The following is a 12,591-nucleotide window of genomic DNA, read 5'->3' as shown; positions in this document are numbered from 1 at the left end:
CAAACCAGACTGAAGCTCAAGAAGCAACAGCTGGATTTGGATAGACAGTCTTTAGAATTAGAGAAGGAAAGACAGAAGTTGGGTTTAGATACCCATGGTGGCAGGAGCAGTATTCCCCATAGTCATCCTGCAAAAGAGCATGATTCCAGGAATCTGCACAAGATAGTTCCCCCTTATAAGGAGGGGGATGACATTAACAAGTGGTTTGCTGCACTTGAGAGGGCCTGTGCTGTACAGGATGTCCCTCAAAGGCAGTGGGCTGCTATCCTATGGCTATCATTTAGTGGAAAGGGTAGGGATAGACTCCTTACTGTGAAAGAAAATGATGCCAATAATTGTACAGTTCTTAAGAATGCACTCCTGGATGGTTATGGCTTAACCACTGAACAATACAGGATAAAGTTCAGAGAGACCAAAAAGGAGTCTTCACAAGACTGGGTTGATTTCATTGACCATTCAGTGAAGGCCTTGGAGGGGTGGTTACATGGCAGTAAAGTTACTGATTATGAAAGCCTGTATAACACAATCCTGAGAGAGCATATACTTAATAATTGTGTGTCTGATTTGTTGCACCAGTACCTGGTAGACTCTGATCTGACCTCTCCCCAAGAATTGGGAAAGAAGGCAGACAAATGGGTCAGAACAAGGGTGAACAGAAAAGTTCATACAGGGGGTGACAAAGATGGCAATAAGAAGAAAGATGGTGAAAAATCTCAAGATAAGCATGGGGATAAGGGTAAAACCAAAGATCCCACTTCAAATCTTAAACACTCTTCAGAGGGTGGGGATAAAACAAATTCTTCCTCTTCTTCCCAACCTGCACACATTAAAAAGCCTTGGTGCTTTGTGTGTAAAAATAGAGGCCATAGGCCAGGGGATAAGTCCTGTCCAGGTAAACCCCCTGAGCCTACCACCACTAATACATCAAGCTCTAGTCCCCTAGCAGTAGTGGTACTAGTGGTGGGACTGCTGGCAACAGTCAAGCAAAGGGTGTAGTTGGGTTCACTTATGGGTCCATAGTGGAAACTGATGTAATCAGTCCCAAGACAGTTTCTGTCACACCTAGTGGCATTGGCCTTGCCACACTGGCTGCTTGCCCCCTTACAATGGATAAGTACAGGCAGACAGTTTCAATAAATGGTGTTGAGGCCTTGGCCTACAGGGACACAGGTGCCAGTTTCACTTTGGTGACTGAAAACCTAGTGCCTCCTGAACAACACATCATTGGACAACAGTATAAGATTATTGATGTCCATAACTCCACTAAGTTTCTTCCCTTAGCTATAATTCAGTTTAGTTGGGGTGGAGTTACTGGCCCTAAGCAGGTGGTGGTATCACCTAGCTTACCTGTAGACTGTCTCTTAGGTAATGACCTAGAGGCCTCAGGTTGGGCTGATGTAGAGTTTTATGCCCATGCAGCCATGCTGGGCATCCCTGAGGAATTGTTCCCTCTCATTTCAAGTGAAATGAAAAAGCAAAGGAGAGAAGGCCTGAAAACTCAGGATCCCTCTCCATCAACAGGTAAAAAGGGTATCACAGTATCCCCTAACCACCCTACCATTCAGGATACTATTCCTGTGGTGGGAGAAACCTCTCCTGGGGTGGCACCTGTTCCAAGGGAATCATCAGCTGGCAAAGCTGGACTCCCTGAGGTAGAAGTACCTCTCTGTGGGATAACTAACATTGGTGACAAAAAGAGCACCATTTTAGTTAACATGGAGCATCCCTCCAACCCTCCCAGAGAAACTTTAGTGCAGAAACCCTGTACTGCCTCACAACACTTAGGACAGCATCCCTGCCCTAGTGTGGAGCTCATAGGACAGCATCCCTGCCCTGCTCCAACTCAAGAGAAACAGCATCCCTGTTCTCTCTTCCAGCCAAATGGACAAAGTTTTTGCCCAGCTATGGCTTTTCTGAGACAGCATCCCTGTCTGGCATTTCCATCACTACAAATAGGTTCAGTGGACAATTCCCACTGCTCTAAACTAAAACTTACTGATAGAAACTCTGAAAATACATCTTCACATTGTTGCTTAGCTAAAAAACTTCAAACAGGGTGGTTTACATCCCCACAGGGAAGTAACCATATAGTGGATGATAAAGGGAGTAACCAGTCTATTGCAGAGCTACTCTCTACTTATCACCACTTAGACAATAAAGTCTCAACTGGCCAAGGTTAGCCTTATTGTCCTTCGTTTGGGGGGGGGTTGTGTGAGAAGGTAGCCTCTTTCTAGCCTTGTTACCCCCACTTTTGGCCTGTTTGTGAGTGTATGTCAGGGTGTTTGTCACTGTTTTCACTGTCTCACTGGGATCCTGATAGCCAGGCCTCAGTGCTCATAGTGAAAACACTATGTTTTCAGTATGTTTGTTATGTGTCACTGGGATCCTGCTGGTCAGGACCCCAGTGCTCATAAGTTTGTGGCCTATATGTATGTGTCACTGGGACCCTGTCACACAGGGCCCCAGTGCTCATAGGTGTGCATGTATATGTTCCCTGTGTGGTGCCTAACTGTCTCACTGAGGCTCTGCTAACCAGAACCTCAGTGGTTATGCTCTCTCATTTCTTTCCAAATTGTCACTGACAGGCTAGTGACCATTTTTACCAATTTACATTGGCTTACTGGAACACCCTTATAATTCCCTAGTATATGGTACTAAGGTACCCAGGGTATTGGGGTTCCAGGAGATCCCTATGGGCTGCAGCATTTCTTTTGCCACCCATAGGGAGCTCTGACAATTCTTACACAGGCCTGCCACTGCAGCCTGAGTGAAATAACGTCCACGTTATTTCACAGCCATTTTACACTGCACTTAAGTAACTTATAAGTCACCTATATGTCTAACCTTTACCTGGTAAAGGTTAGGTGCAAAGTTACTTAGTGTGAGGGCACCCTGGCACTAGCCAAGGTGCCCCCACATTGTTCAGAGCCAATTCACTGAACTTTGTGAGTGCGGGGACACCATTACACGCGTGCACTACATATAGGTCACTACCTATATGTAGCTTCACCATGGTAACTCCGAATATGGCCATGTAACATGTCTATGATCATGGAATTGCCCCCTCTATGCCATCCTGGCATTGTTGGTACAATTCCATGATCCCAGTGGTCTGTAGCACAGACCCTGGTACTGCCAGACTGCCCTTCCTGGGGTTTCACTGCAGCTGCTGCTGCTGCCAACCCCTCAGACAGGCAGCTGCCCTCCTGGGGTCCAGCCAGGCCTGGCCCAGGATGGCAGAACAAAGAACTTCCTCTGAGAGAGGGTGTGACACCCTCTCCCTTTGGAAAATGGTGTGAAGGCAGGGGAGGAGTAGCCTCCCCCAGCCTCTGGAAATGCTTTGTTGGGCACAGATGTGCCCAATTCTGCATAAGCCAGTCTACACCGGTTCAGGGACCCCTTAGCCCCTGCTCTGGCGCGAAACTGGACAAAGGAAAGGGGAGTGACCACTCCCCTGACCTGCACCTCCCCTGGGAGGTGTCCAGAGCTCCTCCAGTGTGCTCCAGACCTCTGCCATCTTGGAAACAGAGGTGCTGCTGGCACACTGGACTGCTCTGAGTGGCCAGTGCCACCAGGTGACGTCAGAGACTCCTGCTGATAGGCTCCTTCAGGTGTTAGTAGCCTTTCCTCTCTCCTAGGTAGCCAAACCCTCTTTTCTGGCTATTTAGGGTCTCTGTCTCTGGGGAAACTATAGATAACGAATGCATGAGCTCAGCCGAGTTCCTCTGCATCTCTCTCTTCACCTTCTGATAAGGAATCGACCGCTGACCGCGCTGGAAGCCTGCAAACCTGCAACATAGTAGCAAAGACGACTACTGCAACTCTGTAACGCTGATCCTGCCGCCTTCTCGACTGTTTTCCTGCTTGTGCATGCTGTGGGGGTAGCCTGCCTCCTCTCTGCACCAGAAGCTCCGAAGAAATCTCCCGTGGGTCGACGGAATCTTCCCCCTGCAACCGCAGGCACCAAAAAGCTGCATTACCGGTCCCTTGGGTCTCCTCTCAGCACGACGAGCGAGGTCCCTCGAATCCAGCGATGCTGTCCAAGTGACCCCCACAGTCCAGTGACTCTTCAGCCCAAGTTTGGTGGAGGTAAGTCCTTGCCTCACCTCGCTGGGCTGCATTGCTGGGAACCGCAACTTTGCAGCTACTCCGGCCCCTGTGCACTTCCGGCGGAAATCCTTCGTGCACAGCCAAGCCTGGGTCCACGGCACTCTAACCTGCATTGCACGACTTTCTAAGTTGGTCTCCGGCGACGTGGGACTCCTTTGTGCAACTTCGGTGAGCACCGTTTTACACATCCTCGTAGTGCCTGTTTCTGGCACTTCCCCGGGTGCTACCTGCTTCAGTGAGGGCTCTTTGTCTTGCTCAATGTCCCCTCTCTCTGCAGGTCTAATTTGCGACCTCCTGGTCCCTCCTGGGCCCCAGCAGCGTCCAAAAACGCCAAACGCACGGTTTGCGTGTAGCAAGGCTTGTTGGCGTCCTTCTGGCGGGAAAACACTTCTGCACGACTCTCCAAGGCGAGAGGGATCCGTCCACCAAAGGGGAAGTCTCTAGCCCTTTTCGTTCCTGCAGAAACCTCAGCTTCTTCTGTCCAGTCGAAGCTTCTTTGCACCCGCAGCTGGCATTTCCTGGGCATCTGCCCATCTCCGACTTTCTTGTGACTTTTGGACTTGGTCCCCTTGTTCCACAGGTACCCTAGATTGGAAATCCACAGTTGTTGCATTGCTGGTTTGTGTCTTTCCTGCATTATTCCTCTAACACGACTCTTTTGTCCTTAGGGGAACTTTAGTGCACTTTGCACTCACTTTTCAGGGTCTTGGGGAGGGTTATTTTACTAACTCTCACTATTTTCTAATAGTCCCAGCGACCCTCTACAAGGTCACATAGGTTTGGGGTCCATTCGTGGTTCGCATTCCACTTTTGGAGTATATGATTTGTGTTGCCCCTATCCCTATGTTTCCCCATTGCATCCTATTGTAACTATACATTGTTTGCACTGTTTTCTAAGACTATACTGCATATTTTTGCTATTGTGTATATATATCTTGTGTATATTTCCTATCCTCTCACTGAGGGTACACTCTAAGATACTTTGGCATATTGTCATAAAAATAAAGTACCTTTATTTTTAGTATAACTGTGTATTGTGTTTTCTTATGATATTGTGCATATGACACTAAGTGGTACTGTAGTAGCTTCACACGTCTTCTAGTTCAGCCTAAGCTGCTCTGCTAAGCTACCATTATCTATCAGCCTAAGCTGCTAGACACCCTATACACTAATAAGGGATAACTGGGCCTGGTGCAAGGTGCAAGTACCCCTTGGTACTCACTACAAGCCAGTCCAGCCTCCTACATTGGTTGTGCAGTGGTGGGATAAGTGCTTGAGACTGCTTACCACTCTTGTCATTGTACTTTTCATAAGAGAAAAATATACAAAACAAGGTCAGTGTATATACACATAGCCAAAAAGTTTTGCATTTCCTCTTTTCACTCTTTTCTAAGTGCTGAAAAGTACTTCTAAACTTTCAAAAAGTTCCTAAAAGTTTAAAAAGTTTTTTTTCTGTCTTTCCAAAAAGTTCTGAAAACTTTTTTCTCTTTTTCTATCACTTTAACTCTCTCTAAAAAATGTCTGGCACAGGAAAAAATGTTGAACTGTCCAAACTTGCATATGATCACCTTAGCTGGAAAGGAGCAAGGAGTCTCTGCATAGAGAGAGGTTTGAGTGTAGGAAAGAATCCTTCCTTAGAACTGTTAATTAATATGCTTAGAGTACAGGATAAGGCCATAAGTGCCCAATCTGTAGAAAAAGTAGCTAATGGTTCTCAATCTGATCCAGGGACTCCCCCAGGAAAAGGTTCAGGAAAGAAACATCTCAGCCTGCCCATTACTAGACAGTCTAGCATAGTTGGTACAGAGGTTGAATCACACCATACTGATGGTGTGCTCTCACATTATACTGGTAGCCAAGCTGTTAGGGTGCCCTCTGTAAGGGACAGGTCTCCTTCTGTTCATTCCCATCATACCTCTGTATCTAGAAATGTCCCTCCCACCCACCCTGATGACAGATTGTTAGAAAGGGAGCTCAATAGATTGAGAGTGGAACAAACCAGACTGAAGCTCAAGAAGCAACAGCTGGATTTGGATAGACAGTCTTTAGAATTAGAGAAGGAAAGACAGAAGTTGGGTTTAGATACCCATGGTGGCAGGAGCAGTATTCCCCATAGTCATCCTGCAAAAGAGCATGATTCCAGGAATCTGCACAAGATAGTTCCCCCTTATAAGGAGGGGGATGACATTAACAAGTGGTTTGCTGCACTTGAGAGGGCCTGTGCTGTACAGGATGTCCCTCAAAGGCAGTGGGCTGCTATCCTATGGCTATCATTTAGTGGAAAGGGTAGGGATAGACTCCTTACTGTGAAAGAAAATGATGCCAATAATTTTACAGTTCTTAAGAATGCACTCCTGGATGGTTATGGCTTAACCACTGAACAATACAGGATAAAGTTCAGAGAGACCAAAAAGGAGTCTTCACAAGACTGGGTTGATTTCATTGACCATTCAGTGAAGGCCTTGGAGGGGTGGTTACATGGCAGTAAAGTTACTGATTATGAAAGCCTGTATAACACAATCCTGAGAGAGCATATACTTAATAATTGTGTGTCTGATTTGTTGCACCAGTACCTGGTAGACTCTGATCTGACCTCTCCCCAAGAATTGGGAAAGAAGGCAGACAAATGGGTCAGAACAAGGGTGAACAGAAAAGTTCATACAGGGGGTGACAAAGATGGCAATAAGAAGAAAGATGGTGAAAAATCTCAAGATAAGCATGGGGATAAGGGTAAAACCAAAGATCCCACTTCAAATCTTAAACACTCTTCAGAGGGTGGGGATAAAACAAATTCTTCCTCTTCTTCCCAACCTGCACACATTAAAAAGCCTTGGTGCTTTGTGTGTAAAAATAGAGGCCATAGGCCAGGGGATAAGTCCTGTCCAGGTAAACCCCCTGAGCCTACCACCACTAATACATCAAGCTCTAGTCCCCTAGCAGTAGTGGTACTAGTGGTGGGACTGCTGGCAACAGTCAAGCAAAGGGTGTAGTTGGGTTCACTTATGGGTCCATAGTGGAAACTGATGTAATCAGTCCCAAGACAGTTTCTGTCACACCTAGTGGCATTGGCCTTGCCACACTGGCTGCTTGCCCCCTTACAATGGATAAGTACAGGCAGACAGTTTCAATAAATGGTGTTGAGGCCTTGGCCTACAGGGACACAGGTGCCAGTTTCACTTTGGTGACTGAAAACCTAGTGCCTCCTGAACAACACATCATTGGACAACAGTATAAGATTATTGATGTCCATAACTCCACTAAGTTTCTTCCCTTAGCTATAATTCAGTTTAGTTGGGGTGGAGTTACTGGCCCTAAGCAGGTGGTGGTATCACCTAGCTTACCTGTAGACTGTCTCTTAGGTAATGACCTAGAGGCCTCAGGTTGGGCTGATGTAGAGTTTTATGCCCATGCAGCCATGCTGGGCATCCCTGAGGAATTGTTCCCTCTCATTTCAAGTGAAATGAAAAAGCAAAGGAGAGAAGGCCTGAAAACTCAGGATCCCTCTCCATCAACAGGTAAAAAGGGTATCACAGTATCCCCTAACCACCCTACCATTCAGGATACTATTCCTGTGGTGGGAGAAACCTCTCCTGGGGTGGCACCTGTTCCAAGGGAATCATCAGCTGGCAAAGCTGGACTCCCTGAGGTAGAAGTACCTCTCTGTGGGATAACTAACATTGGTGACAAAAAGAGCACCATTTTAGTTAACATGGAGCATCCCTCCAACCCTCCCAGAGAAACTTTAGTGCAGAAACCCTGTACTGCCTCACAACACTTAGGACAGCATCCCTGCCCTAGTGTGGAGCTCATAGGACAGCATCCCTGCCCTGCTCCAACTCAAGAGAAACAGCATCCCTGTTCTCTCTTCCAGCCAAATGGACAAAGTTTTTGCCCAGCTATGGCTTTTCTGAGACAGCATCCCTGTCTGGCATTTCCATCACTACAAATAGGTTCAGTGGACAATTCCCACTGCTCTAAACTAAAACTTACTGATAGAAACTCTGAAAATACATCTTCACATTGTTGCTTAGCTAAAAAACTTCAAACAGGGTGGTTTACATCCCCACAGGGAAGTAACCATATAGTGGATGATAAAGGGAGTAACCAGTCTATTGCAGAGCCACTCTCTACTTATCACCACTTAGACAATAAAGTCTCAACTGGCCAAGGTTAGCCTTATTGTCCTTCGTTTGGGGGGGGGTTGTGTGAGAAGGTAGCCTCTTTCTAGCCTTGTTACCCCCACTTTTGGCCTGTTTGTGAGTGTATGTCAGGGTGTTTGTCACTGTTTTCACTGTCTCACTGGGATCCTGATAGCCAGGCCTCAGTGCTCATAGTGAAAACACTATGTTTTCAGTATGTTTGTTATGTGTCACTGGGATCCTGCTGGTCAGGACCCCAGTGCTCATAAGTTTGTGGCCTATATGTATGTGTCACTGGGACCCTGTCACACAGGGCCCCAGTGCTCATAGGTGTGCATGTATATGTTCCCTGTGTGGTGCCTAACTGTCTCACTGAGGCTCTGCTAACCAGAACCTCAGTGGTTATGCTCTCTCATTTCTTTCCAAATTGTCACTGACAGGCTAGTGACCATTTTTACCAATTTACATTGGCTTACTGGAACACCCTTATAATTCCCTAGTATATGGTACTAAGGTACCCAGGGTATTGTGGTTCCAGGAGATCCCTATGGGCTGCAGCATTTCTTTTGCCACCCATAGGGAGCTCTGACAATTCTTACACAGGCCTGCCACTGCAGCCTGAGTGAAATAACGTCCACGTTATTTCACAGCCATTTTACACTGCACTTAAGTAACTTATAAGTCACCTATATGTCTAACCTTTACCTGGTAAAGGTTAGGTGCAAAGTTACTTAGTGTGAGGGCACCCTGGCACTAGCCAAGGTGCCCCCACATTGTTCAGAGCCAATTCACTGAACTTTGTGAGTGCGGGGACACCATTACACGCGTGCACTACATATAGGTCACTACCTATATGTAGCTTCACCATGGTAACTCCGAATATGGCCATGTAACATGTCTATGATCATGGAATTGCCCCCTCTATGCCATCCTGGCATTGTTGGTACAATTCCATGATCCCAGTGGTCTGTAGCACAGACCCTGGTACTGCCAGACTGCCCTTCCTGGGGTTTCACTGCAGCTGCTGCTGCTGCCAACCCCTCAGACAGGCAGCTGCCCTCCTGGGGTCCAGCCAGGCCTGGCCCAGGATGGCAGAACAAAGAACTTCCTCTGAGAGAGGGTGTGACACCCTCTCCCTTTGGAAAATGGTGTGAAGGCAGGGGAGGAGTAGCCTCCCCCAGCCTCTGGAAATGCTTTGTTGGGCACAGATGTGCCCAATTCTGCATAAGCCAGTCTACACCGGTTCAGGGACCCCTTAGCCCCTGCTCTGGCGCGAAACTGGACAAAGGAAAGGGGAGTGACCACTCCCCTGACCTGCACCTCCCCTGGGAGGTGTCCAGAGCTCCTCCAGTGTGCTCCAGACCTCTGCCATCTTGGAAACAGAGGTGCTGCTGGCACACTGGACTGCTCTGAGTGGCCAGTGCCACCAGGTGACGTCAGAGACTCCTGCTGATAGGCTCCTTCAGGTGTTAGTAGCCTTTCCTCTCTCCTAGGTAGCCAAACCCTCTTTTCTGGCTATTTAGGGTCTCTGTCTCTGGGGAAACTATAGATAACGAATGCATGAGCTCAGCCGAGTTCCTCTGCATCTCTCTCTTCACCTTCTGATAAGGAATCGACCGCTGACCGCGCTGGAAGCCTGCAAACCTGCAACATAGTAGCAAAGACGACTACTGCAACTCTGTAACGCTGATCCTGCCACCTTCTCGACTGTTTTCCTGCTTGTGCATGCTGTGGGGGTAGCCTGCCTCCTCTCTGCACCAGAAGCTCCGAAGAAATCTCCCGTGGGTCGACGGAATCTTCCCCCTGCAACCGCAGGCACCAAAAAGCTGCATTACCGGTCCCTTGGGTCTCCTCTCAGCACGACGAGCGAGGTCCCTCGAATCCAGCGACGCTGTCCTAGTGACCCCCACAGTCCAGTGACTCTTCAGCCCAAGTTTGGTGGAGGTAAGTCCTTGCCTCACCTCGCTGGGCTGCATTGCTGGGAACCGCGACTTTGCAGCTACTCCGGCCCCTGTGCACTTCCGGCGGAAATCCTTCGTGCACAGCCAAGCCTGGGTCCACGGCACTCTAACCTGCATTGCACGACTTTCTAAGTTGGTCTCCGGCGACGTGGGACTCCTTTGTGCAACTTCGGTGAGCACCGTTTTACACATCCTCGTAGTGCCTGTTTCTGGCACTTCCCCGGGTGCTACCTGCTTCAGTGAGGGCTCTTTGTCTTGCACGATGTCCCCTCTCTCTGCAGGTCTAATTTGCGACCTCCTGGTCCCTCCTGGGCCCCAGCAGCGTCCAAAAACGCCAAACGCACGGTTTGCGTGTAGCAAGGCTTGTTGGCGTCCTTCTGGCGGGAAAACACTTCTGCACGACTCTCCAAGGCAAGAGGGATCCGTCCACCAAAGGGGAAGTCTCTAGCCCTTTTCGTTCCTGCAGAAACCTCAGCTTCTTCTGTCCAGTCGAAGCTTCTTTGCACCCGCAGCTGGCATTTCCTGGGCATCTGCCCATCTCCGACTTTCTTGTGACTTTTGGACTTGGTCCCCTTGTTCCACAGGTACCCTAGATTGGAAATCCACAGTTGTTGCATTGCTGGTTTGTGTCTTTCCTGCATTATTCCTCTAACACGACTCTTTTGTCCTTAGGGGAACTTTAGTGCACTTTGCACTCACTTTTCAGGGTCTTGGGGAGGGTTATTTTACTAACTCTCACTATTTTCTAATAGTCCCAGCGACCCTCTACAAGGTCACATAGGTTTGGGGTCCATTCGTGGTTCGCATTCCACTTTTGGAGTATATGATTTGTGTTGCCCCTATCCCTATGTTTCCCCATTGCATCCTATTGTAACTATACATTGTTTGCACTGTTTTCTAAGACTATACTGCATATTTTTGCTATTGTGTATATATATCTTGTGTATATTTCCTATCCTCTCACTGAGGGTACACTCTAAGATACTTTGGCATATTGTCATAAAAATAAAGTACCTTTATTTTTAGTATAACTGTGTATTGTGTTTTCTTATGATATTGTGCATATGACACTAAGTGGTACTGTAGTAGCTTCACACGTCTCCTAGTTCAGCCTAAGCTGCTCTGCTAAGCTACCATTATCTATCAGCCTAAGCTGCTAGACACCCTATACACTAATAAGGGATAACTGGGCCTGGTGCAAGGTGCAAGTACCCCTTGGTACTCACTACAAGCCAGTCCAGCCTCCTACATTGGTTGTGCAGTGGTGGGATAAGTGCTTGAGACTGCTTACCACTCTTGTCATTGTACTTTTCATAAGAGAAAAATATACAAAACAAGGTCAGTGTATATACACATAGCCAAAAAGTTTTGCATTTCCTCTTTTCACTCTTTTCTAAGTGCTGAAAAGTACTTCTAAACTTTCAAAAAGTTCCTAAAAGTTTAAAAAGTTTTTTTTCTGTCTTTCCAAAAAGTTCTGAAAACTTTTTTCTCTTTTTCTATCACTTTAACTCTCTCTAAAAAATGTCTGGCACAGGAAAAAATGTTGAACTGTCCAAACTTGCATATGATCACCTTAGCTGGAAAGGAGCAAGGAGTCTCTGCATAGAGAGAGGTTTGAGTGTAGGGAAGAATCCTTCCTTAGAACTGTTAATTAATATGCTTAGAGTACAGGATAAGGCCATAAGTGCCCAATCTGTAGAAAAAGTAGCTAATGGTTCTCAATCTGATCCAGGGACTCCCCCAGGAAAAGGTTCAGGAAAGAAACATCTCAGCCTGCCCATTACTAGACAGTCTAGCATAGTTGGTACAGAGGTTGAATCACACCATACTGATGGTGTGCTCTCACATTATACTGGTAGCCAAGCTGTTAGGGTGCCCTCTGTAAGGGACAGGTCTCCTTCTGTTCATTCCCATCATACCTCTGTATCTAGAAATGTCCCTCCCACCCACCCTGATGACAGATTGTTAGAAAGGGAGCTCAATAGATTGAGAGTGGAACAAACCAGACTGAAGCTCAAGAAGCAACAGCTGGATTTGGATAGACAGTCTTTAGAATTAGAGAAGGAAAGACAGAAGTTGGGTTTAGATACCCATGGTGGCAGCAGCAGTATTCCCCATAGTCATCCTGCAAAAGAGCATGATTCCAGGAATCTGCACAAGATAGTTCCCCCTTATAAGGAGGGGGATGACATTAACAAGTGGTTTGCTGCACTTGAGAGGGCCTGTGCTGTACAGGATGTCCCTCAAAGGCAGTGGGCTGCTATCCTATGGCTATCATTTAGTGGAAAGGGTAGGGATAGACTCCTTACTGTGAAAGAAAATGATGCCAATAATTTTACAGTTCTTAAGAATGCACTCCTGGATGGTTATGGCTTAACCAC

This window comes from Pleurodeles waltl, chromosome 10 (assembly GCF_031143425.1).
Source record: "Pleurodeles waltl isolate 20211129_DDA chromosome 10, aPleWal1.hap1.20221129, whole genome shotgun sequence".
Taxonomy (NCBI): Eukaryota; Metazoa; Chordata; class Amphibia; order Caudata; family Salamandridae; genus Pleurodeles; species Pleurodeles waltl.
The sequence above is the reverse complement of the archived record's forward strand: the minus strand, read 5'-3'. Positions refer to the sequence as shown.